Below are 22,291 nucleotides of genomic sequence, written 5' to 3'. Positions count from 1 at the left end.
TGGATGGTGCAGTGTAAATCCATGCCCTATTAGAGGCAGCTAGGGGCATAGTGGATAGAGTGCTGGGCCTTGGATCAGGAAGACCTGAGTTCATATCTAACTTCAGACATTTATACCTGTGTGTCTGTGGGCAGGTCACTTAACCTCTGTTTGTCTCAGTTTCTTCAATGGTGAAATGAGGATAATTATAGCACCTGCCTTGCAGGGTTATGAGGATCAAGTGAGATAATATTTTCAAAGTGCTTAGCACAGTGCCTTGTACCTAGTAGTGATTATTCTCTCCCTCCATTTGTTTAAAAAAATACAAAAAAAAAGTCCCTCAAGGTTTCTATATTGCTGAGAGTGAAAGAGTCCCTTCATTTTGTATATGAGAAAAGAGAAGTCATTATGTAAACCATTTTATTATTATTAACACATTATGTGTAATATTTAAATATTTGTTTCCATAGCCGAATGGCAAAATTTCATGGGAAAAAATAAAAATAAGTTACTTTTCAGTAGTGAGAGATTTCAGATTCCAAGAAAGAAAAGTCATTTAGATTGTTTCAAGAAAGAGAAGATAATGGAATTTTCCTTCTCCTGAATGTTTCCTTCACTAATTCTGCACAGCTTACCAATGCTTTCCTTGTAGATTCTAATTCCAGAAGAAAGCATGATATTCCTGTGGGTTGCTTGATTTGAAATACACGGGTACTTAGTTAAAATAATGGGCCTAATCCTGTTTATAGAGAGGGAGTAAGTTGCTCACTTAGAAGAAATAGGATCTCTTCTGGGGAACCGTCAGGGCTCATTCTTTTAGTGAAATAAGTGTTATGATATAATAAGGTGTCAGCATCATTAATGAGATGCAATATGGATAGAGTGCTGACCTCAGAATCGGGAAAACCTGGGTTTAGGTCCTGCTTTTAATACATACTGGCTATGTGACGATGAACATGTCACTTAACCTATATCCCAGGCATTTATTTACTATACGTCAGAGCAAGTGTCATTTGAATTGGAAGATGGAGCTCATCCCCAGGAACTCTCTATACTGATGAAATCACAGGTCTGGTAATATAGTCTATGTATGTATATTCATGTATGTTTATATGTATACATATCTACATTACACACACATATATTTGACAGGCTATATTTTATGCCAGATTTCTTTGTTTTTGGTGTTATATAGGTGGTTCAGAATATAAGGAACTAGACTTTGACCTGAGGCCTGACTGATTTAACCATTTAGATTGGGTTGACCAACATATCAACTTGGTAGTGAGGGTAGACCCAGTTTGCTTGCTGCCTTCTGAAAGTATCAATTCTATATTACACTGTCATTAGAGTGAACTTACTTTGATAGGTCTATGATCTCATCAATGTGGCAGATTACAACCTTCCCTTGCCTCCTCATCCTTAGAACGCTTGTCCATATCCTACCAGAAATCTCCAACAAAAGTCCACTCAATGTTCAAGGAACATTTCTCTAGATCATTTAACATTTCATGGATATAACTGGAACACACAAACTGTCTTTTGCTTATCCATTCTCACTCCATGATTGGTATATATCCTTTTCCAGGCTGATATATCTATGGTAGCTAGGTGTTGTAGTGAATAGAGTATGGGACCTGAAGACAAAAAGACTTGAGTTAAAATCTAGCCCCAGACACTTAATAGCTGTGTTATACTGGGCAAGGAACTAACTTATCCTCTATCCGTCTTACTTTCCTCATCTGTAAAAATGGGGATAATAATAATAATAATAACACCTAACTCCTAGGGTTGTTGTAAAGAAAAAACATAATAATATTTGTGCAGTGTTTTGCAATCCTTATAGTATTCTATAAATGCTAGCCGTTAATATTGTCTGATGATATATCCTTTCAGTTAGTTCTTCTTCAGCATTCAATGTTGGTAGCATGTTACAGCATACTCATACATGACATGTGCCTCTACGTTACCCTGTGGCCTCATAATGTTTTGTTGTTCTTCACATTGTAAACAATTCTCCCGGATGCTGAAATAAAGATCCAAATGTGCCTTAGAAAAACATCCACTCCCATGACAACTCTGGTTTCTGCCAGCAGAATTGGTGAATTACTTATTATCCAGTGTCAGTTCTTAGCAATGTGACAAATACCCAGGAAAAGAAAACTAATAGGGTCCCTTTTAAAAAGACAATTCTGAGATGGGAGTTTGCTCTTTTTGATTCCTTCACATGCTGCAATGTTGTATGTGTGGAAATGCCCAGAGTCAGGAGATGGGAGTGTCTTGTGTGAAGAACGGCAAGGATGCCAGTGTAACTGGGTCACAGAGTATATAGGAGCGTGGAGTAAAGTACTGGAAAGGTGGGGTGGGGGTGAGCAGATTACAAAGGTCTTAGAACACCAGACAGATGATTTTATATTTGATCTTGAGTAGGGGGAGTGACATGGTCAGATCCAAGCTTTAGAAAGATCACTTTGACAGCTGAGTGGAGGATGGACTGGAGTGGGGAGAGACTTGTGGCTGGGTACCCACCATTATGCTATTGCAATAGTCGGTGTGAGGTGATGAGTGTCAGTGTCATAGGAGAGAAGAGGCAGTATGCAAGAGATGTTACAACAATTGACATGCCCTTGTAGCTGATCAGATATAGGAGTGAGAGAGAGCGAGAGAAGAGTCAAAGATGACACCTAGGTTGGGAGCTTGGGCGACAGAAGAGGGCGGTACTTTTGACAGTAATGGAGAAGTCTGGAAGGGGGGAGAGTTTTGGGGAAAAGATAATGAGTTTAGTTTTGGACATGTTGAGTTTAAGTTATTCACAGGACATCTAGTTTGAGAGATTTAATAGGTAGTTGGAGATGGGAAACTAGAGGTCAGCAGAGAAGTTAGGGTTGGAAAAAGTTGATTTGAAAATCATTAGCACTGGGATAATAATTGAATCCATAGGAACTGATGAAATCCTCAAATGAAAGAATATAGAGGGAGAAGAGAAGAGGGCCCAGGACAAATCTCATTTTGACAGGTCACAACCCATCTATACATTTTCATCTGTGCAATTCTTGTCCATGTTTATTCAATATATTGAGGACCTTCCTCTATTACTCTTTTTATTGCATGGCAGTGGAGATTTCAAGTTAACCATTGGTTAACTCCCTCACTACATGATTAGTCTACCTCCTGTTGGGTCATCTATTTATTTGAAAATATTCTTTTTCCCTTCTTCTCTTGTATAATTCTCTGTTGGTAATATGCTTCCATCTACTTACACCCATCATGCAACTGTCTGCTGTCTTTTGGATAATCTACAACTATAGTTCATTGGAGATTGTGCAGATCTTTGTTCCATAACTAAGTAGTATCACTGAAAGGATATTAAAATTCAAAATATGCACTGTTGGTCAGGAAGAAACTTGGGATCATTAAAAGCATCTTATAATTTCCCAAATGCTATCTATCTTTATCCCTTCAATTCTGGACCAATATAATAACACCAACAACAATTATAATAAATAATAATAACTAGCATTTATGTAGCACTTTAAGTTTTGCAAAGCCTTTTACACAACTTTCTGAGGAAGGTGTTATTATCCTCATTTTACAGATGAGGAAATTTAAGCTAAGAGGGGTTAAGAAGGACAAAGCTATTAAATATCTGAGGTAGGATTTGAACTCATACCTTCTTGACTCCAAGTCCATTATTCTATCTGCTGCATTACCAAGCTGCCACAATTCATCATTTGTCTACAGTGTCTGTCCACAATTTATGTGTTGCTGGACCATCTCTATGAGCTGTTCATCCAACTGTGTTTTATAGTCTATATTATAGGTATTTTTCACCTAAGAATATGTGTATGTGTGTATGTATAAAAGATGACATTTTGATATTATTTTGTTTCATAAGATACTTTACATACATTCTCACTTGATTGTTTAAAAAACCCTATGTGGTAGGTAGTACAATTATTGTTGTCCCCCCTTGTAGGAATCAAGGAGCTAAAACTGAAAAAGGAAAAGAGACTTATCTAAGGTCATGCAGATTATAGATAGCAGAGTTAGGCATCAAGCTCAGTTCTTATGAATCCAAATCCAGTGACCTTTCCACTATATCAAAATAAGTATTTGCAAGGCAGACGTGTAATGTTTTTCTATAAAAAATATAATTTTCCAGTTGTAGAATCTGTTGAAAGACAGTGGCCAGGATGTTTGGTTAGGTTGTGGTTTTTTAAAGTGCCATGGGAATTACTTGGCTTTTATTTTGGGCAGCATTTCCCCACTCAGGTAATACCTGTCACATTAAAGTATTCAGGTTGTGGCTTTAATTATTACTACTACTATGTTTGTCATAAGAGTGAGAGAAAATCGTTTTTGTTCCCCATATGAGGGTTTGATTAAATCACCACTTTCCTTCCATGTTGATCCTTTCGGTATTCTGTGGCATGATTGGCTGTCCAATTTCTTTCAACTCTCACTCACTGATCTGGAGTAAAGGGGATGGGTGGATTATCAGTTGAAATGCAGAATGTTGAAAAGGCCAAATTTGTACCACACTACATTATGCCATGAAACACATTAGATCTCATAAGCATCCCTCATTTTAATAACAAAGATTGCAGCTGAAACAAAATAGCTGAAAATTAAACCTTTATATGACAATGATAATAACAGATATGACAAAGTGTAGCAACTTAACCCATTTTGAAATTATCTACTGACTCTAATAAAAGTGCTATAGTTCTGTAATAATTGATTCTCTTACTACAACAATTGATGTCACTATGTCAGTGCATCTGTAAAATCCTTTGCATATTGATTTTGAGAAAGGTCTGTACAGATTCAATATTATAGGAGATCTTGACAATTAATTTTTTTTTGCCTAAACTCTATGAACAATCTGATCTTCTGTCTTGAATTTCTCTGCTTATCAATGCTGATTGCCTAGAAATTTGAGTGTAAATTGAGACTTCCTACAATTTGTCCTTGATGCATTCAGACAGATCATAATGAAATAATATTGAAAAGAAAATCCAGTTAGTGAGGAATTGCTTGCTTAGTTTGATTAGAAATTTTGCTTTGTAGAAAAATCGATGGTTTGGTGGATGAAATATCCATTTTATATCTGGAAAGCAAAGTTTGGGATTCGATGAATAGTGGTCAGCCTTTGACATCATGATCTTTGGCATTCTCAGTGATTGTGTTCTTTAAGCCAGACCTTTCTAAAAAAGAAGGGGAAAGAGAAATTACAGTAACATGGTAAAATCCTAGGTTCTCTTAATGTAGTGATTTTAAAAAATATGACCTCAAGGTATCAGCAGTGTATATGATTCCTTTACAGTGTGGTGCTATGAGATTGAAAGCCAGAGATTTGAGCTCAAATTCCAATTTTGCCATTGATTGGCTGAGTGACATTCTGCAAGTCACTTAACATCTCTGGGCCTCAGTTTCTTCATTTATAATATGAAGGTTTGGCTAAATTACCTTAGTGGTCTCTTCCAGCTCCAAATAATCCTATGATTATAAATCATATATATAATAACATATGTTATAAGTCATGTAAATAAATTATCCCATAATCTTATGAAATCAGTGAGAAGAATAACTCAAATTTAGATAGACCTTTAAGATCATAAAACATTTTTCTCATATAAAACTGCTGTGCTAGGTACTCCTGTTATTAGAGTCTCCATGAACTTGTTCAAGGTTTCAGCTGTAGTGTCAGAGTTTAGACTCAAATTGATTCTAAGTTCAGTGCTCTTAAATACACTGTCGCTCTTTTAGGGATGTAGTAGGATCAGGCATAGTTATTTAGCAGGAATTACTGGGTTCACTAGAGGGGAACCACGAGGCAGGTTTTGTTGAGGACTTGCCATCAAACAGGTCTAGACAGTATGGCATTGTTAATTTGGGACTTACTGTCCTTTTATCAGGGTTGCCCAAAGTAACTATCAGATCTCTGGGTTGTGGTCAAGGCAAAGCAACAATTGTAACAATTCATTTATATCATACTGCAAAGTTGTCAAATCATCACTTAAGGGGTAGGAGGCATAATATCATCACCTCTATTTTACAGATGAAGAAACTGTGGTTTGTCTAGATTAAGTGATTTGCCCATGGTCATACACAATCATTGAGTATGTGAGGTAGGATTTGAATTCAGATCTCCTTGCCTCCAAGTCCAGCAGTCTTCCACCAGCCAAGCTACTTCTCTGAATGGGCCTGAATAAGTTCTTACAGCTGCTCTAGGAAGTAAGATATGAAGACTAAGGCAAGAATTATATCTTCTTGATTTAGAAAAGTAGTTGAAGAGTCAGTAATTTGGGTTAAAGTCTAGGTCTACTCAATAGTAAGAATCTTTACATTGTGTCCCTTCTGAAATGAACTGTCTGCATCGTCAGTTTAAGAAAGGATAATCTCTGTTACAGGAAGAGATTCATAAGGAGATAGAATGAAACACGAGTTCATATGGATATGGTCTATGTTCATTTTCTTTTCAAGTGAAGATTCTTTAGGGTAAGAGATTCCTCAGCCTTTTAGTAGCTGATTTTGCTACAAGTGAACTCTTTACCATGGGATTACACTGGATTTATTGTATAACTAATAGCCATATATCCCTACAGTCTCAGGTAATTCAAGAAAATTTTTCTTCATAGCACCTGAAAAATGTCTCACTAGGTGGCACAGTGGATAGAGGACTAGTCTTGGAGTCAGGAATACCTAAGTTTGAATACTGCCTCAGAACCTGGACAAGTCACATTACCTCTCTCAGTATCAGTCTCAGTTTCTTCATCTGCAGAATGAGAGGGGTCAGACCCAATGTCTTTTAAGGTTCCAGCCAGCTCAAAATCCATGATCCTACAAAACCAAGAGAATCGTTGCTAGCTGATTTTACTCTCACATTCCCTTTGGTCTCTAATGGGAATAAGGGAAAGAAACAGTTTAGTTGGATTTTGGTTGTTAAGACTACAATCTATCATCCAGTTTATGATGTGCCAAGCTTTGGGGACCATTGTTCTGTTTCTTTTTGTGTATGTGTATGTGTTTCACTTCTTTTTTTCTTTCTATGTGGTTTCATTTATGGTGCCATGATGATGCTGTCAAATAATGTGGATGCATGGCTTATAGCTAGAAACTATAGGGCCTGTGGCTGAGGTTCTAATGTTTACTCTTTTGGGTTCTTGGTCAAGATGTGTTTGAACGGTATATGAACTGCACCATTTCTCAAAAGAGAGAAAGGGTAATAAATAGTATCAATATCTCTCATGGTGAGGGAGAAGTGGGCTAATGCTAGTAAACAACAGATATAAAAGTACTCTGTCTTTTTTATAGGGACTTTTAAAGTATGTCTCTGTTGCTCCTCTATGCAGTAATCAGCTTCATGAATGAGTTATGAGAGATGACAGGCTTGCAAATTGTTAGAAAAGACATTTCAGCTTTTTGAAGACAGAAAGGAACCACCCCTGTCAAGTTTTCTACAATGCACAGTCATAAACATAAAGCATTAATTTCTTTGCAAATTCAGTAAGCTACTGATTATCTGCTGATGGGCACTCCTTGAAATTAATTAATTAATTATGTACCTACTATTCATAGGGTAGTGTGTTAGCTATAAACCTTTTAAAATGCTAATGAAAAAATTCATGAAATTAACTCATTGTTGCCTACAAAATGCCTGACATATGTCAATATATTTAATGATTTCAGTGTGATTTTTTCTATTTCTCTAACCAGTGGGGTAAGAGAAACATCATTTCTCCTCTTCAGCTGAAAAGCACCCACTGATCATATTTTTCTAACATTGCCTGCCTTTATCTCTTTATACCTTTGATGGAAAGCTATTTTTTCCCCTTGGTTTGTAAATGAGACCTGAGTTTCTATTCACCAAAATGGATGCACTCTAAGATGAAAACAAAATATTTTCAATGACAGAAAGAGAAGAATACATAAAATGCAGCCCTTTTCCCTCAGATGTTCATTGCTTTAGAAGAATGGATTCAAGCTGGCAAAATCAATTTTAAAAAGCATTAATGTTCTAAAACACTATTGCAAAAAGAAACATTTAAATTCAATTGGAAGTTTCACTTTTATATTTATACAGCTGAGTTCCATTGATAACACCACATTTCAAGTTGCAAACACTATTTAATTAATATTAACACCATGTAATTGGTAAGAATAGCTTCAAAGATGTGTTTGAAAATTTGCAAATTAGAGCTGCAGGTGCATCGATACTAAAGAAGCTTTAGAATGAGTCAAAGAAAGTCTATATGACTTTAAAAAAAACAATTATTATAGAACCTGATGAAACAGAGTATAATTTCAAAGGTTTCTCTTGTTCTGGCCTCTTATTTACATATTTGTGGCTTAGTAACGGCCTTCTAATTAGGGGACTCTGTGAGTCAGGACTTGTATATAACATAAAAGAGAGAAAAGTAGAGGCTTATGTAACCATACAGTTTTACTTTGATGGTCATACCAAGAAGTCAGCCTTCTGGTGCTGAACCTCTCTGTGTCTCTTTGGATTATAGACATAAAGTTCATTGCCAGCCTCACACCTGAAGTAATTTCCTGCTGATATAGAATATAACTCTAAATTTCAGCCCCTTCCATCTTTGAATCTGTGATCATATGAAACCGAGAATATTTTTGTCGGTCTGGACTACCACCACCAGCACCACTGCAATAGCTAGCATTTACATAGGACTTTAAGGTTTAATGCTTTACAAACTTTATTGTATTTGATCCTTACAACTATCATGGGAGGTTATTGCTATTATTATCATCCCCATTTTACAGATGAGGAAATTGAGGCAAATGTAGGTTAAATGACTTGCCTAGGATCCACATAGCTAGTATGTAATTGTGTCTGAGGCAGAATTCAATCTCAAGCCTTCCTGACTCCAAGTCAAGAATCAACTTCCACGACAAAAGGTTACCAACTTCTGACTGGCACTCACTTCACAGAGTCAATCTGTTGTGAAATCTTACAGTTTCTCTTTTAACAACATCTCTCAGACATGTCTCTTTCACTCTACTCACATAGCCACCACCCTGGTGCAGGCCCTCATCATCTTATACCTGGACTATTATTATTGCTTTCTAATTGCTCTCTCAGAATCAAGTCTCTCCCTTTTCCAATCCATCCTCCCATCAGCTGCCAGTGTGCCCTCTTCCTAAACCACAAGTGTGACCATGTTACCCCACTGTGCAATGAACTTCAGGGATCAAATAGAAAATCCTGTTTGTATTTTAAAGCCTTTTACAACTTGGCCCCACCTTTCCAATCTTCCTTCCCTTAATTCACTGTCCTCATACTTTAAATTTTGTGACACTGACCATTTTGTTCCTAACGCACAACCCTCCATTTCCTGACTCTTTGTCTTTTCACTAGCTGTCTCCCATTCTTGGAAGAATGCTTTCCCTTCTCACCTCTGCCTCTTGGCTTCTCTGTCTTATTTTAAGACTCAGTTCAAATTATATATTTTGTAGGAGGCTTTTCCTCATCCTTCCCTTTTCTCTCTCCCCTCTAAGGCCATTCCTCTAAAACTACCTTCTATTTACCTTATATACACATTTACACCCACATGCATATACGTATATTTTGTATGTACAAATTTCATCCCCCCAACACCGCAAATTGTCTCCTCCATTAGAATGTGAGCTCTTTGAGGACAGGGATCATGTCTTTGCCTTTCTTTTATCTATACTGCTTAGCATAGTGTCTGGCACATAGGAAATATTTCATATTTGCTTGTTGACTGACTGAGAATTGGACTTTAGTGGAAGAACATTGCAGCTCAATTATTAGAAAACTTCATCTTTTATAGCAACGCAATAGAAACTGAACAACAAATGGGAAAAAATGGATTGTATTTCCAAATGTGGCAGAATTTTGCATTGTTAAATTATTGGTAAATGTGTTGACTAGTGCAGAGGGAGCTAGAAGTAGTCAGGGATGTTACTCTGTTTTCCCTGACTCATCAATAATTTTATATAAATGTTTGACGATGTATTGCACCTGACTGAGGTACCAAAAACCAATTTTGAGTATCACTGCCAAAGAGGACTTTAGGCAAAACTGGGAGATAGGTGAAGATTGTCTATGGTGACCTCTCACCTCTATTCCCACCCATTTTTCCATTCCTGCTTTTCCAAACCTCTCACCCTTTTTCTTCTGGCTTATTCTTTCAGCAGGATGTCGAGAAGTCCCTGTTGACTAATAATTCAGGCTTTTTTAAATAAAAGTCTAATCTGTTGTTAAAATTAAGCGTTTTTTTTCAAGGTAAATTCTCCAGAATCTTTTTGGGTTAGCAGTTAGGTGCATAATTTGTACACTGAGAGACAAAACTGTATGTCAAGAACACCTTAAATGATCTGTGATATAACACTATGGAGTTATCTCTCCTAGAACCAATTGTGGACCATACTTCAACTGCTCTGGGATGTCATTCTCCAGTCAATGGGCACTCACTTTATTTCCAGTTTTTTTTTTAATGACAAAAAAGTGCTGCAGCCAATATTAAAAAAAAATTGTTTCTTTCTGTCTTTGAATTCCTTAGGGGCTGGTTAGTAGTTTTTAATATAATCTTAATTGCTATTTTTTTTGTAGCAACAATATCCATGATTTTTTTCTTAATTATACAGTTGTTATTGTTCAGTTGTTTCAGTCATGTCCGACTCTTTATGACCCCTCTTTGGTGTTTTCTTGGCAAAGATACTGGAGTAGTTTGCCATTTCCTTCTCCAGCTCATTTTACAGATGAGGAAACTGAGGCAAACAGGGTTAAATAATTTGCCCAGGATAACATAGCCAGTAAGTATCTGAAGCCAGATGTAAATTTGGAAAGATGAGGCTTCCTAATTCCAGACTCAGTGCTCTATCCATTGTGCCACCTAGCTGCCAGTAATAATATAGTAGCATTCCCTATTTCAGATATTATTCAATCAATCCCTCAAAACCCTTAAGTTGATGTTACCTTCTCCAGTACCATCCTCTTCTGCAAATACTTGGTTGAAGTTAGCTACTTTACCCATCTCATATTTTCTTTAGTGATATATCTATTTCATACTCGTTGATTCCCCTTCCTTTCCCCTCTCCCTTTTTAGTTTCTTTTTGTATGTTGCCTCCTCGTTAGATTATAATCTCTTTGAGGACAGAGATTATCTTTCTTATTTAAATCCTTAGCATTTAGCACAGTGTCTAGCACATAGTAGGCACTTAATAAATATTTATTAAATTAAATTGAATTATATAGGAAGTTGAATGATACTAGAGTTATTATGTGGTGGTTCTACTACTACTGCCAGAAAAACTGTTTGTTATAGAAATATATATTCTTTTTGTTATACTTCCAGTTTTATCCTTTAGTCTTTTTAGATTATCTGACTTAACAGGCCCCACTCTAAATTTTTTGAAATGTAATTTTCTGTACACTACTTGTTGCTGTTTTTGGAGGTGACATGCTTAATGATATTCCACTATCCTGCTCTACAAGATTTTGCAAATAGGCAACCAGTTTTGTCCCTGGCTACCATTTAAACTGGATAAAATGGTTCCTAGTTACTTTTGGCTTCCTTATTGTGGTGACTATTTTCTAACGGTTAAATTTCCATAGGAAATGATGATATTCCATGGCAATAATTATTCCTTTACCCACTTCACATTTTTAGTGTCAATGATGGCTTAATAGTTCTGATTTCTCAGTTGCATACCATATCTTTTTTCTATTCTTTCTTTTAATTTAGTGTTGATTTTTTTCCTAAAAAGTTGATGGTTTAACTATGCAAATATTTGATTGGGAAATGATTCTCATGTTGGTAACTACTCCATGCCCTAGTAAAAGGTTTCTTGCATTGCTCTGATCAAAAAACAAAATATCATCTGCTAGTCAATCTTTTGATGATGAACCTTTGCAAAAACAGATAGGCAGATCCTTGGATGACAAACACAGTGTCAGTTATTGGATCCTGAAAACTTTTCAATTTTATAAGTGCTATCCAACCTTACAATCCTCTGGCCCAGCCTTTGAGAGCCCAAGGTCACCATGTTGAGTCATCAGAGGAGAACCTCATTGGAGTCCAAAATATAACATGGGTATGCATTTCATATAAGGCTTAATGCACCATTGTCTAGAAATCAATTGTGTTTTATACAGGGTCCCAAATACCTTGTTTGAAGAATAAAAAAAAATGCCAATGATCAGCTGGTTCTAGTCTAGTCAGTCAATCAATCAATACACATTTATTAAGTGCCTACTATATGCCAGACACTGTGCTAAGTGCCAGGGATACAAAAAGAGACAAAAGATAGTCCCTGCCCCCAAGCAGCTTACAATCTAATTAGGGAGACAACATGAAAACAAATATATATACAAAGCAAGTTATGTACAGGATAAATAGGAAATAAACTAACAGAAGGACCTACCAAATACCAAACAACTGCTGTTGTGTATATTTTGACATAATCAGCTGGTTACTTTGGCATTGTGCAATGTACCATCTGTGCTGCTTTGGTGAATGTCACCATTTGTGACACTTTTCTTAATGTCAGTCAGGTGAATGTTTCTAGCTCTTCTCATTTTGACTACATAGGGTATAAAAGTCATATGCAGAAACTTCTTTGTATTCCACATTGTTTACAAAATCACTCTTCTCTTTCTTCATTTATGAAACACTCACATTTATCCCTGTACAAAATCAATGGATTTACTGCTGTGATAAGTGCATTTTTTTATGAACACTAAAGAAAAGTCACATTCCTGAATTCTTCCCTTTCAGAAGTCTTCTTCCTTGTCAAAGCAGTTCTGGTTTGAAAAACACAGCATTGGCTAATGACAGCAAGGTACAAGGATATTACCTAGTTTTGTGCTGATGAAAGTATTTTAAGATAAAAATATACTACTCTGTCATAGGCCATCTACAAAAATAGAACAGCATCAGAATCAGTTTAAGTCATTTTGAGAGGACTTGAAATTCAATTCAATTCAACAAGAATTTATTTAAGTGCTGCATGTGTGAATCAAATTGTGCTTGGTGCTGTGGTGTGTGTAAAGATATTTAACAAATCCTTGACTCCATGGGGTTTACAGTAGAGTAGATGGCAAATACATAAGCATTGATGATGGAAAATGTATGAAAACTGCAAAAGTGAGGCCCAGACAAAATATGGTTCTGACAATGTAAACTGTCAAAAAGTAGAATTGACTGCTTTTGAGGTAATGAGTTCATTGTGTCTGGAGGTCCCCTGTACTCCCTCTCTCTGATTAGAGAGTATGGAAGGTGAAGAGAAATGAGATCCCAGATCTTCCACTTAAGAAGGGCGCCCAGGCTAGCTCTCTCCTCATTTCCCACTTGGCTGTACTCCTCTAGACTTCGTCGTGCCCTGCACTGGGTACTACACCCCCTCCTACTTTTTAATCTTTTTTTTTTTACATGTCATCTCCCCCATTAGATTGTGAGCTCCCTGAGGGCAGGGACTGTCTTTTGCCTTTCTTTGTATCTCCAGTCCTTAGCAGAGTGCCTGACATGTATTAGTCAATTAAATGTTTATTGATTGACTGACTAGAGTTATAAGAAATGAATCTTGCTTCTGTTGTGGATTGGACTAGATGTGAAGACCAGTCAGGTCCTTTGGAACTTTGAGATTCTATGCCTCTGCTTCTCTGTGAGACCTGAGAGAAGCAAGCTCATTTTTAAGTGGAGGAATTCTGGGGAGGAAAAGGAATCAGGGAAGGCTATCTGGAGGATGTAGCATTTAAGTTGGGTTTTAAAGAATGGATAAGGAGCACGGACCCTGGAATCAGGAGGACCTGAGTTCAAATTCACCCTTATTCACTTGACACTTACTAGCTGTGAGACCCTGGGCAAATTGCCTCACTTAAAAAAAAAAGCAAAAAAAAAAAGAAAGACTCAGTATAAGTGGGAGCCAATTTTAAAGAATGGATAATAATTCAGTAGATAGGGGAAAAAAATTTTAGGTATTGAAATACAATATTATAGCTGAATGGTGCCTTAGAGATCATTTAGTTCAATCCAGTCATTTTATAGGATACTGAGACCCAGACAACTAACATGACTTGCCCATGATTTACACACAGAAGACAAGTAGCAGAACCAGCATGGGGACCCATGTCCTCTGACTCCAATTTCAGAGCACCGCCTACAATATGAGTAAAGGTATGGAGGTGAGAAGTTAGTTTTGGAAGTACATTCTTCAGTCTATTTTATATACAGGCATTTGATCCAGTTATTTGTCCTTATCAACATGGTTTTACAATAACAGGTAATGCCTCAAACTCCTGGGACCTGCAAGGATTACATCTGCACCTGAAAGTGAGGACAAATGAAACAAAAGAAATTGAAATTCCCCAAGTCTTGAGGCTTAAAAGGAGAGAATGAGGTGGGGGGAGGTAGTCTTTCTCCCTTTTTAGTTTTCAGCCCCCAGCTTATGAGTGGCCTATGTATGATCTTCACTCTCCAGACACAAGAGGAAAGAATAAACAGGAAAAAGAGCAAGACTATTCCAGTCTAGCAGTTTTAAAGACACAGCCTGCCTGGCTACATAGCCATCAAAGGAGGCTAATACCACTCATGTCCTAGGAGAACTCAGTATGTCTCCTCCCAGAAGCAAGGTGCCTCCATGGTAGGAGACCTGGACATGCTCCAAGTCTCCATTACATATACTTTAAACTATGGCCCAGGAATCCCTATCCCATTCTCAAATAAGCTTATCTAGCTCTTTTCTTCCCAGATGGTCCTTTCTCTTCTAAAGTCCCTTTCTTTAATTAACAGAAGTAAAAAAAAAAAACTCACACATCAACAATTCTACTTCTGCTCTAACCACTTCCATCCCTGTGGACTCTTCCTTCTACTGGAGAGTTCTATCCAGAACCTCTATTTGAGAAAGTTCCCATTCCACCCATGCTTACCACCAGCCCAGATCAGCTCCTGACTTTCTGGTCTCCCTTCTCCTCCCCCACACCAGCCAGAACCTTAGTCTTCTGTTATTTTTCTTGATAGTTTTCTTGGTTTAAGTCTTGTGGCTGATTATGTGTTATTTAGTGACATATGTATGATCTTGGGCAAGACAGTGTCCTCACATCTAAAATAGTGATAATAATACCACCTTCCTCCCAGGATTATTGTGTGAGGATAAAGCGAGATTATATCTGCAAAGTGATTTGCAGACCTTAAAATGCTATATAAATGAAACCTATTATTACTCTTACTATTATTCACATAATCATTCTTTGAAGCTCAAGTCTTTCTCCTGAGATGATCTAGTTCTTTCCTTTTAAGGAAAAACCTCATACTTATTACTTGGTTCCAATCATTTAGCATTGTTTTTATTATTGTGTTATTTTTTCTTTTTAATTTTTAAATTTTTTCCCTTTTATTTTTTATTACATTAATACATATTTATGGAATAAAACATGCATTGCCATAGCACAGTTACAATAAAAGAGATGATTGTACATGAAACTGCAAATCTACTATGTACAACTTGCTATTCTTTTCAAATATACAACAAAATCATCATGTAAATTTCTTTTTTATTCCTTTTTTCTACTCTCCCCCCTACCCTAGAGATGACTACAATTAGACACAAATATATATATGTAAAATATATGTGTGTAAAATTATATATGTAAAATATATATGTAAAAATATATATGTGTAAAATCACATATATAATATATATGCAAAAACACATACTTTTTATCACTTCTTTCTCTGGATGAAGATAGCAACTTTCATATGTCCTTTATAGTAATTTGAGTATTTATAGTAGTGAAAATTATTTGCTCAAATTTTATTCACTCAAAGTCATTCTTAAAACAATATTGCTATTACTGTATACAATGTTTTCTTGGTTCTGTTCATTTCATTCTTCATTATTTCATACCAGTCTTCCAATGTTTTTCTAAGATCATTGACCTCATCATTAGTACAGTAGTATTCTATCACAATCATACACTATACCTTGTTTAGCCATTCCCCAATTGATGGACATTCCTGCAATTTCCAGTTCATTGCCACCACAAAGAGAACTTCTATAAACATTTTAGAATATATAGGTTCTTTTCCTTTTCCCCTAATCATCTTTGAAAATAGACCTAGGAATCTTATATTTTTCTATTCTCTAATCTCATGATATAGGCTAGAAATCTCCCCACATTTTCATATTCTTTTTCTTTTATGTTGATATCCTCTACTTCTATTCTTTGGAGTGACAACTTTCTCTCCCTGATAAGTGGAAGAGCAGAAACACACATATACATATATGTATACAAGTAGGTACATGTGTGTACACACACATATGTGTGCACATATATATACACACATATAGACTGGAACACAAACAGCACTTTCTTTCAGGTTACTGAAAACTTCTTGCCCTCCCTACTTTGTTGAAACCAGAGCCTTTGTCTTCTGTTTTTCTCAGTACCTTTCTTGGTTCAGCCTTGTGGTTAAGTGCTATGGTAAACTGTCTGCCACAGCTTTTCAGTGTGCTGAAAATTAAATCACTAGCAGTTCTGAATAAGAATCAATTTATTTAAGGGAGGTTTCCTGCATTTTCTCCGAATTGGAAATTGCAATCTGCTCAGCTTCCTTAAAATGGCAGTTAACACATCCCTATTATAGCCTACGTAAACAGAAATAGAGGCAATCTAGAAGCAAAATCCAATAACTATCATGGGTTTTTTTTTTCCCTTGTCATTGATCTTCTGATGTCTCCTTAGTCATTTGGTTCTCTGTCCCCATAATGTCACCTACCATGATCTACCGCAAAACATTGATGTCATTGTCAGAATCAGAAAATTGGGTTGGACAGGCCATATATCTGACCCACTGTGGCATTTTTATATCATTAGTCTAAAGAACTCAGTTTTCTGTGGGAGGACAGGCATGTGGCTGTACTGTTAGTGGACTTGTAAAGTGATAGTCATTCTAGAAAGCAATTTGAAATTATATTCCACAAATCACTAAACTGCACATAGCATTTGACCTGGCAACACCACTACTACCCTTGTGTCCCTAGTGATCAATCACAGAGGGAGAGGACCCATATGTTCAAAAATATTTCTAGCAGCTCTTTCTGTTGCAACAAAGAACTAGAAACAAAGAGGGTGTCCCAAACTGGGAAATGCCATGAAAAATTTTGTGATATCAATGTAATGGGATGTTATTCTACTGTAAGAAATAATAAAAGGAAGGGATTCCCAGGAATCTAGGAATACTTGTATGAATTGTTACCAGATAAAGTGAGCAGAACCAGAAGAATAATTTGTATAATGGCTATAATACTGTAAAAGACAATAACTGTGAAAAACTTAAGAACTTTGATCAAGGAAGTGATGAATCATGATTCCAGAAAACTGATGATAAAACATGTCAACTAGATACAGAATGACATATACGTTTTTAGACATGATCAATACAATATAAATTTGTTTCTTCTGATTGTACTTATTATTTATTACAAGGGAGAGTTTTTATTGGAGGAGGGGAGTTTTATGGGATAGAATGGAGTAGTGATAGTGATGTAAGGAAGAAAAACATGGGAAACACAGAAATAGACAGAAGGGTTCAGAAGGACTTTAAGAAAGTGGCACAGACCAGAAGGACATTATTGGTATTAAAATGATAAAGTTGATATATACTAAAAAAAAATAAATCAAGAAATTGTATATGGACGCTTCATAGTTTTTTAGGCAATCTTCTTTTTGTTTGTATATGTGGAAATGCTCATTTTTATTAATAACTGCCAAGTTCTGAATAATTTTTTTAAAAAGGAAATTAAATTTTATCCTTGTAATGTTTATTTTCAAACATAATTCCCGTGAATATGAAGATTTCCTATAGATTTTTCAATCCTTCCTTCAACCTATGCCTGAGTTTTTAGGAGTCTTGGAGGCTCCAGAACTCAATCTCGTTGTGATCTCACATGTTGAGAGAATCATTAATAATATTAATAAACCAATATTTTGTATAGTGCTTACTATGGACTAGACACTGTGCTTTACAGTTGTTATCTCATTTCATCCTCTCAACAACTCTGGGAGGATGGTGCTGTTTTAGATGAGGAAAGTATGGCAAATAGAGTTTAAGTAATTCATCCAGGGTCACATAACTAGTAAGGATCTGAGGCCAGATTTGAATTCAGGTCTTCCTGACTCCAGACCTGGCACTCTGTCCATTGTGTTACCTAGCTGCTTAGGGAAGAGGGGTAGAGGGAAGGAAGGTCAAGAGGGACTAATGCTTTGCCAATATTTCACCACAGTCAATGCTTCAATAAGAAGAAAGCAGGGAAATGATGTTTTGCTAGATAGTTTCCAGAGTTCTTAAAAGAAATACTTTTAGGATATCTTAATTGCTTTTGATTATGAGGTGGATCTGAGCTATGTGATGTCTTTGTTAATGTCTCTAAACCCTCCCCTCCTCCACACTCACATTTCTTATTGTTTTTGCTGATTAGTTATTATATGGTTTTCTAAGTTTTCTACTTCTACCTCCTAAAAAAGTGGTGAGTCAAGAAATGTATCAATAGTTTTGTTTAGCCAATGGAACCCCATGGAAGATGGGGCCATGATTGGATCATTAAGCACTTATATCCCCGTAAATTAAGTTTTTATAATTATTTTTCCTTATGTATACAACTAGGTTATATATTATGAATTTAAATTCATATTCTACCTAATAATTATGTTTCTTAACTCCCAATAAAGCTGAAAGTGAGATCTTAATTTTATTAGAATTATAGATATGTATTAGGAGGCAAATCAGTGGCTAAGTCTTAATATCTATCCAGTGACTCCCTTTGAATGATCCATTTAAATCTGAGTTTGCATTTTAGTGCTTCTATTCCTGTGATTCTTCAATGCTGAAAGGTCTATTACTTTTTTTCATTGATGGAGTTCACAGATTCTCCATGCCTTAATGGATGTTTTCATTTATTATGATGGTTTTTTCTTCATAAGTTGCTATGCCCAAAACAGTTGAACACTGGAAGTCAGCCCTCTAGTGATAATAATTCATTTACCTGCAATCCCTTCCTTCTCCAATTCATCCTTTATTTAGCTGCCAAATTGATATTCTTAGAACACAGATCTAAATATGTTAACTCCACCAACATCTCAATCAAAAGTCTTCATCAGTTCCAAACTTTTCAGCTTTGCATTTAAAATGCTCTCTAATCTGGCTCCCACATACTTTCCTAGTTTTATATCATTTTATTGCCAGTCACATACTTCCTTCCCTTCTCCTCCCCCACCCCCATCAAATGTCCAGTTATCTGTCTCCAGACATGTCATTTTATTCCCTTTCTCTATGACTTTTCATAAGTTATCCCTCATGTCTAGAATTGACTCTGTCCTAACCTTTATCTCAGAAAATCTCTAACATCCTTCAAGGCACAGCTCAGCAGCCACTCCTACATGAAATTTTTCATGATTCCCTCAGTTATTAGCAATTTTTATTTCAAAATAACTTTGTATTACTTTTTGCAAGCTTTGGATTTTTTTTCTTGTGTAGATATATCCTCCTAGTGGAATGTAAGCTCTTTGAAGACAAGGACTGTTTCTTTTTTGGTTTGCTTTTAATCTTTACATTTTCAGTACCTAGTTCCTAGCATAAACAGTGAATTTTGAATTGTATTGAACAATTTATATTTATATAGCTTTTAAACATTTAATAAGAAATTTCCTTATAGCAACTTTACAAGGTAGATTGTGTAAACATATGATCCTAATTTTATAGATGAAGATTCAGATATTTTGTTACTCACTTTCAATCACATAAGTGGCAGAGCTGAGACTCAAAACCAGGTCTTTTGACTCTAAGGCTAGACTTCTTTCCATTATGCTATTATCCACGTTTAGCTATTTTGATCCTCAGGCTGCCGACATGGACTGCTGCTGGGGCTTTAGCAAAGAAATTAAATTTAACATTTGTTAAGTACTTATTGTTCTTAGAATTCTGCATTAGGGTCTAGAGGAGATAGAGAGATTAATTTCAATCTGTACCCTGCCCTCATGGAGCTTACCATCTAGCAGGCAGATATGGCACATACATTAGTAACTGAATGCAAAGTAAGACATAATAAGTGCATAAGATAGAGGCAACCTGGCATAGCAGATAGTGTATTAGACTAAGAATCAGGAAAACTTGGGCTCAAATCTCACCTCCGATACCTATTAGCTGTGTGACCCTGGCCAAGTTACTTAACCTCTCTACGTGCCCATGAGACACCCTGGGGCTTAATTATTAAGTCATGAATGGGTTGACTTCTGCCTCAATGGAGAAAGTTCCCATGGAGGGAGCTCTTCCTATGGGTGAAATAAAAAATCTTTCATGTATTGTATGTGACCCTCTTTCCAGTGTATATGTCATGGAGCTCATTTCTTTAGAGCCAGACAAAAGTGCAGATATTTTTGTTGTAATTTCAAGATGCAGATAGAATGCTGGTAGAATGGCCATTGGTGTTGGCAGCTAGAAGAGAGGGTTGAGAAATAGCTTCCTATGGAATCAGGCAGAAGGTATATGTCAATATCTGTGATCCATCCTTTATAGAGTCAGAAAGTGTGTGTTTCTTTGCTTCTTCTATGTATCTAACTGATAAACTGTGGTGAGTGGAGTGGAATACTTCAAACTGTTAACTTCTCTGAGGATGTATTTCCTGTTACTACTGGAGAGATGCTGAATAAGAAACAGAATAGAGGTATGATTTTTCTGAGACAGCTGTTTTTGACTTTTTATTATGAAGATTTTAGAGAATACATTTTACATAATATTTTGATAGATACTGAGTAGAGTAATAATGAGTTTCCAGAGAAATGATGTAAATTGCAGATACATTAAGAGTTTGAGATGACATTGGTCAGAGCAAATATATTATAAATATGTTTATTTTATGTAATAATGTTTCTTGTTGCTTTGTTATTGGTAATTTATGTGTATATTCAGTATCTAATATTTATTCAAAAATCGAAAAACACTAATTACTAATAGGAAAGGCAGTTTCTTTTGTTCATTGAATATTTGATATTTAATGAATTAGAGTGCCAGTTCAAGCTAATTAATTAGAGGAGATTGCAAATTTATTAATGAGGAATACATTATCTAACAAAACAGTTGATTACTCTAGAGTTTAGAATTAATAAATTAAATATATAGCAATGAGTCAAGTGCAGCCTGAGGTTAGGTGACCTACAAGTGACTGTGGTCAGATCCAAAATTCTTCTATGCTTTTTACATGTATATTCATGGAGGTATATAAGACAGGTGCAGGCAAAGTACTGTCAGGTATAAGGAGGATCATAGAAGGTTAGAGTTGGAAGGGACCTGAGCTGTTATCTACTGCAACCCCCTTGAAGCATCATTACTCATGTTTTTTGGAAGATCATGTTACTCAAAGTTTTTCCAGCTTGATAGGACTTGCCAGGCTTTGCTTTCACTGACATAGCCTTCAAGAACTCAAGGTCACCTTCATGCTGAGATGAGTCACTGGAGAAGGACTTGTTCCTAAGATAGTCTAAGCATCTTGGGAAAAAAAATTAAGGCTAGTTCTAAATTGAGTCATTGACTCTCAAATGTCGAAAATATTTTTGGCTCCCATCTATATATGACAATAGGAACATAGTTAAAGGCAGGAAAATGTTTCTTGTGTGTATATATCCTTGTCATGGTTGAGTCATTTCAGTTGTGTCCAACCCATTTGGGGTTTTCTTGGCAGAAATACTGGAATGGTTTGCCATTTCCTTCTCCAGTTCATTTTACAGATGAGGAGACTGAGGCAAACAGAATTAAGTGACTTGTCCAGGGTCATGCAGCTAGTAAGTGTCTGAGGCCAGATTTGAACTTGAGTCCTCCTGACTCCAGACCTGGCATTATCCACTGCACAACCCACCTGCCCTGAGTGTATATCCTACTACCTTTTGAAAAGATTGTAGTCAATAATCTATCTCTTTGGGTATTTAGTAAGTTATAGAGCCATGGTGTGATTCAATTCATAACAGTGATTGCATTTATATCTTGCAAGGCTGTTTTAGGTTAATCAGCACATTTACATAGCTATTGAACCCTCATACAAATGAAAAGATCATGTCTATACTTAGAGTCTATTTGCTGAAATCAGCCAAGATGATCTAAGGGCCACCATTGGATGGTTCTTATCTTCCTCTTCAGTACCTATTATAAACTAATCAGGTAGCAAGCAGGAAAGTATAGACTAGAAGAACAAAGAGAATCAAACTAAGGTGAATGTTTTAACATGACAACCACCAAATAACTGGCTTCCTGCTAACTTTGATTTTCACTTAAGATAA

The 22,291-nt window shown here is 36.1% G+C and overlaps 1 protein-coding gene across 1 annotated transcript in view; it reads left to right on the top strand.

The window, feature by feature from the left end:
- The window catches only part of GRM8 (glutamate metabotropic receptor 8), a 907,987-nt gene that overhangs the window by 186,138 nt on the left and 699,558 nt on the right, over positions 1-22,291 (top strand). The gene's annotated exons all lie outside the window — the stretch shown is intronic.

This window comes from Vombatus ursinus, unplaced genomic scaffold, assembly GCF_900497805.2.
Source record: "Vombatus ursinus unplaced genomic scaffold, bare-nosed wombat genome assembly UNPS02014839.1, whole genome shotgun sequence".
Taxonomy (NCBI): domain Eukaryota; kingdom Metazoa; phylum Chordata; class Mammalia; order Diprotodontia; family Vombatidae; genus Vombatus; species Vombatus ursinus.
This window is presented reverse-complemented; position numbering and strand designations above follow the sequence as displayed.